This window comes from Plecotus auritus (assembly GCF_963455305.1).
Source record: "Plecotus auritus genome assembly, chromosome: 2".
Classification (NCBI taxonomy): domain Eukaryota; kingdom Metazoa; phylum Chordata; class Mammalia; order Chiroptera; family Vespertilionidae; genus Plecotus; species Plecotus auritus.
The window spans coordinates 120994242-121000398 of record NC_137771.1 but is presented as its reverse complement, the minus strand read 5'-3'; the positions used below and the strand labels follow the sequence as shown (position 1 = coordinate 121000398).

At 48.3% G+C, this 6157-nt stretch overlaps 1 pseudogene across 1 annotated transcript; it reads left to right on the top strand.

The window, feature by feature from the left end:
- Positions 1-3070: 3070 nt before the first annotated feature.
- LOC308241194 (proline-rich protein 3-like) lies at positions 3071-3957 on the top strand (annotated as a pseudogene). The gene is made up of 2 exons: positions 3071-3099; positions 3523-3957. The product of its transcript is annotated as a proline-rich protein 3-like (transcript).
- Positions 3958-6157: the final 2200 nt, after the last annotated feature.

Genomic DNA, 6157 nt, shown 5'->3' with positions numbered 1-6157 from the left:
GCATGGAATTGATGGTGGCCCATGTGTATCTGGTCACCATTGCAGCCTCAGAACCTGGAGCCATGGGCTCACCTTCACCTGGCTAACTCCTACTGATGCTTCAGAAATCAGATCAGACCCTCCTCCCTTATGAAACCTTCTCTGACAAGCCACTCCTCCATCCTTCCACTATACTGATTCACTTAATAATGCAAACACTGACAAGTTATTCCAGCTAAAAAGTTCTTAGAGTCTACCAAGTAAATTACTTTCAACATGCTGATTTAACACAGCACAAACATATACCCAAGATAGACTCTATAGTGATTTTTAAATTCTTGTTCACTATGGCAAAAATTGATAGTTATGCCCAAATATTCATTTTTCTTCTTATATAGTAATACTAGAAGCCCGATGCACAAAATTCGTGCACGGGGGGGAGGGGGGTCCCCTCAGTCCAGCCTGCACCCTCTCCAATCCAGGACCCCTCGGGGGATGTCCGACTGCCGGTTTAGGCCCAATCCTACTCACCTGGGGATCGGGCCTAAACAGGCAGTCAGACATCCTCTCACAATCCCGGACCACTGGCCCCTAACTGCTCACCTGCCTGCCTGCCTTATCACCCCTAACTTCCCCCCCCCCCCCGCTGGCCTTGTCACCCCCAACTTCCCCCCACACCAGCCTGGTTGCCCCTCACTGCCCCCCCTGCCAACCTGGTTGCCCCTAACTGCCTCCCCTTCCAGCCTGGTCGCCCCTTTACTGCCCCCCCCCCGCCAGCCTGGTCATCACCCAGCCTGGTCATCACCAACTGCCCCCCCCCCCCCCCGCCAGCCTGGTTGCCCCTCACTGACCCCCTGTGCTGGCCTGGTCACCCCTCACTGCCCTCCTTCCCCGCCGGCCTTGTCACCTCCATCTGTCCCCCTTTCTGGCCTAGTTGCACCACGAAGCCTGCTGTTTGGTCGTTTGGTTGCCCCTCAGTAACCCCCCTGCTGGCCTGGTCACCCCACGCAGCCTGTTCGGTTGTCCGTTCAGTTGTTTCGGTTGTGACAGTCACTTAGGCTTTTATATATAGAAAGAGTAATGCTAATAGTTTTTATCTGGGCACATGGCCTCCCAGAATGCATTTCCCAGGCTCTCTTATAACAAGGTGTAGCCACATCACTCAGTTCTGACCAACAGTATGTGAGCAGAGGTGAGTAGTGTAAATACCAAGATGGGTCCTTAAAGGGAAAGAGTGAGTGCTCCCCTTATTCCTTTCTCCCTTCCCACTGAATGTTTGAATGTGGTGGACAAGAGCAGCACTCCCAGGATGGAGGAACAAAGAGACAGAAGGAGCCTGGGCCCTTCCCCCTGTTGCTCTCTCCCAGCCCTGAATGCTGGATCCAGACTGTCAGGTGAGGAAAAGGTACACATCACACATTCACTGCCTAAATGAAAAAACTGTACTGACTGTCTTATATACTTAGGACTTCCTAAGTTCTAGGAGCTCAGAGTAGGGATATGGAGATAAAAGATGTAGTTCCTAGCTAAAAAAAAAAAAAAAAAAAAAAAAAAGCTGTTAGCCTGGTAAGGAGGGAGACTATAAAAAATTACATACACACACACACACATATGACAACTCTGACAGAATTAACTACAGGTACCATGTGAGTGCATGTGAGAGGAGGTGATGTCCATTCTGACTTCTAAACAAAGCAAAGGAGTTACAGAGGTATGAAGGGCAAAAGAAACAGCATAAACAAAGATGGAAAGCCAAGACAGAGCATGGTACTTCCAGGGGAGAGGCAAGGCAAGGCATTGGCTCTGTGGTCAGACTGCGTAGGTTCAATTCTTAGTCTAGCACTTACTAGTACTGGCTATAGGGAGTTACCTAGGCAAGTTACTTACGCCCTCTGGGTCTACCTCCTAGAGTTGTCATTAAGGCTAAATGAGGTAACCCATATACAATCCTTGCACTGTACTTGACTTGTGGTACAGAGCAGGCTCAGTGAATATAGCTTTAAAAAAGAGAAAAGTCAGTAGGTATGATTAGAACCCCGAGGGCAAAGTGAAGTTACCAGAGATGAGACTAGAGGACAGTCTATAACCACATCGTCAGAGAGATGAATTTCATTCTGGAGCCTAAGGGATTTTAGACAGGAAACCGACATATTCAGATAGGTTTCTGCCTCAAGAGCTCAATTTGACAGCACAGTGACATGGTCAGAAGGCGCTTGGCCTTCTTTCTAAATGAATCTTGGCTTTTCACAAAGAAGCATTATTCCACACATTGTACACCCTGGACAAATAGATTTTGTAAATTGTAATGGTGAAACTGGGTGAACTGAGTAATATAAACAGGTTACCTACCTGGTAATGACAATTCACAACTGCCTTGTCTTTGTCTAAAAGGAAAGCTTATTACAGCAAAACCTTGATATAACGGACTAATTCGGGTGAGGGGGTGTCCATTAAAACCAAAAGTCCGTTATATAATAAAGTATGTTTTTTACATTTGTATGCTAAGAATTAACAAATTAATTAGTTTACCTGTTTTTTCTTATGTAGACACTGGTTTGGCTCAGTGGATTGAGCGTCAGCCTGTGGACTGAAAGGTCCCAGGTTCGATTCCGGTCAAGGGCATGTACCAGTAGGAGGTGTGCAGGAGGCAGCTGATTGATGTTTCTCTCTCATCGATGTTTCTAACTATCCCTCTCCCTTCCTCTCTGTAAAAAATCAATAAAATAAATATTTTTTAAAAAATAAAAATAAGTATACATGAAAAGTTTAATTTCACAGAAAAGTTTTCTATATGTATTACTATAATTTTAAATTTATAGGAGCAGGTGGGCCTGGCCTTCCAGAGCGTGGTGAGGGTGGAGGCAGAGGCGCGGGGAGGGTGACATGAGAAAAGGCACAAAGGCTCCCACAGCCTCCAGGAAAGTCAACCCAGCACTTCTGTCCCCCCCCCCCCGCCCCCTGCCCCCTTCCGCTGCCACCCTGGAAGGGGATAGAGAAGCCCTGCTGCAGCCACTTCGATGCCAAAATGGAAGAAGCAGACTCAGTGGCAGCCGCCGCCCCAGGACCACCTAGCCTTCTGGGACCTCCCCCCATGGCCAATGGAAAGCCTGGTGACCCCAAGTCAGCCCAAATTGGAATGACATGAGAGGACTTGAAACAAGAAGCCAGAAGAAGGGAATGGTAGGAAACTGCTCCAGTCTCAGGAATGGAGGACAGTACCGGGGGCTGGGTGAACAGATGCACAAGAAACAGCACCAAATACGCCTCCTGCTCAGCAGTCAGTGGTGAGGGGGAGGATGACTCAGGAGGCAGTTGAAGGAGCAAAGATGGGGGACTAGTCTCTGGAGGCTGGATCAGCAGAAAGAGTGCATACCTCACCCCAGTGATGAAACACATGTCCACCATCAGTAGAATGGATAAATAAGTTGCTGTGTGTGCATGCCATGGGATACTACACTGCAATGAAACTAGTGAACTCCTACTACGCACAACGTGCATGAATCTCACAAACGAGCGAAAGGAGCTAGACACAAAAGAATACAGGCTCTCTTCCAGAGATCCCCCAGGATCAAGAGGACTGATGATTCCACCACTGCCGGGTCTCCCACCTCCTACCCGGGGCAGAGGCCCAATTTGGGGAGGCTTGGGCCCCAGGTGTCGCACGTATGGTTGCCGTTGGTGGGGGATCAGTGCTGAGCCTCCTTTTCCTGGGCCAGACCAAGGTAGTCCCCCCAGGGGAGGCTTTCACAAAGAATAGAGACATTCTTGGAGGCTCAAAAGCTGGTCTCTTGTCAAGAATACCTGCCCCCCAAGGATGAATCCCAGGTTATGGAAGACAAATTTAACTGCCCAGTCTGCTGACACTTTGCCAAAAAAGGCCACTGTCGATATGAGGACCTCTGTGCCTCTGTGCGTCAGTGGACCTCCTCTGTGAGACTGAGCCCTCCCAGCAGAGCTGGCGGGAGCCCTGTGACCTAGGCCATGTGTTTCCCTGTGGCAGCTACTGTGAGGCTGTTCCACCCACAGCCCTCCCTCAGTAACACCACCCCAGTCCACCACCTCCTCCATTTGGGGTTCAGAGTTGCGTTTCATCACTGGGGTGAGGTGTGAACTCTTTCTGCTGATCTAGCCTCCAGAGACTCGCCTTCAGGACCCCATCTTTGCTCCCTCAACTGCCTCCTGGGTCCTCTTCTCCTTTGCCACTGACTGCTGAGCAGGAGGGGTATTTGGTGCAGCTTCTTGTGCACGGGTCCACCCAGACCCCGGTACTGCCCTCTGCTCTGAGGAACTCCCAGGTTGACTGACCTGGGGTCAAGTTTGGATGACTGGGACAGAGTCACTTCCTGAAAGGACACTCTCCCTGCTCTTGGATTTCGTAGTTTCGCCATCAGTAGCATGGCCCCCACTGCTGTGGCCTGTGATCGCTGTGCTTGGTGAACCGCATCCCCTCGGAGCCTTCCTCGGTGCCGGGGCATTCCTGCGGCTTCCCCACTAGAGTATTTCTGCCAAAACGAGTGAGGCTCTTGGTGCCCTCTAGGCTCTCCCCACCCCCAACACAGGAGCACTGGGAACTTCCGCCAGACTGCCACCTTGGCCTCCCCATGCTTCTGGTGTGGCTTTTTCTGGGTCTGATGGGCCCATGAGATGTGCTCTAAGCCTCTGGTGAGCCTCCCCTTTTTCCTCTACAGCCCGTGTTCCTTAGACTACGGCACTGGAGGCCACAGGCCTTCCGTTTGAATTCTGTGAGTTTCCACCTGGACAGTCCTGCCGCCCTCTCCCGACCTCCATCCCTGCGTCGCTGCTGCTGGTTGTTTTCTGTGAAAACGGCAAAGAGCAGACTCAGTCTTGAACTGGCCCTGAGGACATAGTCAGGAGTTGTGTGGGCAAGAGAGAGGGTGAGAGCCGTTGGAGAACTGAAAATGAATTTTTTTCTTTTTAACGTTTTTTATATTAGTAATAAATGCAGTGGAAACAAAAAAATTATACTGAGTAGGTCTAGTAAATGCTTGCATTCACCTTTCAGCACTAGGAAACAAATGCACACGGCTCGGCTTGGCCTGGGGGCGTGGCCTAGCACCGTTAAAACTGCTGCAGAAAGCCATAGCAGGCGACCACAGAACCAATTCCGTGCACTGTGCGGTGTTACCACGTGATAATCATTCACTGAACATTGTTTATGAGTGGTGGCTACTGGAATTAAATATGTAGACTATAGTTGTAAATATGTAATATTTATTTATGTCGGCGAAATATCTAATGTTTTTTCCAACATACGGCCTATTCTCTAAAATTTGTTAAAAATAACAGGGAAGCCCAGCCAGCCAGAGTGGTTCAGTGGTTGAGCATCCACCTACAAACCAGGAGGTCTCAGTTCAATTCCCAGTTAGGACACATGCCCTGGTTGCAGGCTTGATCCCAGTGTGGGGCGTGCAGGTGGCTGCCAATCAATGATTCTCTGTCATCATTGATGTTTCTCTCTCTCCCTCTCCCTTTCTCTTTGAAATCAATAAAAATATTTTTAAAAAATAACAGTGAATTAATAATAAAAATAACCTGTTAATTTAATTATAGGCAAATCTTGGTTAAACTCATTTTAAAATTAACAGGGTGTTAATTTTTATATATGACATACGGGCCAGAAATTTTGTCCATTAAATCCGAAGTACATTAAATTGAGGTCCGAAAAATTGAGGGTTTACTGTATTTCTTTTGCCGTTATTATTCCATTGCAGCCTAAATTCCTACTTTGTGTCTTGCTAAGAAAAATGTCCATGGTCAGAGGAGCAAGAGTAACATTTTCCATCTGAATGAGATTAAGCGGACAGAGGGCTCCCTCATCGCAGGGCTAAATTCACTGAAGCTCTTCTCAAGATGAAACCTGACTTGCGTTTGTCTGATTGTTCCATGCAAGCGTATCAGAAAAATGCTCAGGCCTTTGTCCATTTGTTTACATCCTTCAGAACACCCCAGTCTAAAGACTAGAGCTCTGGAAGCAGAGGGCTCCTGTGGGGGGTGGGGGGGTTCTCTGAAACATCGCCACCTGGTGTTCAACCTGTCATGTAGTGATTTTCCTTCCTTCAGAAAGGGTGAGTACCAAAAATATTGTGACTCTTTTCCTTTAATAAAGAATGCCAAATAAGTTCTGCACACTTTCTTGTAAAATATCTCCACAACTGCA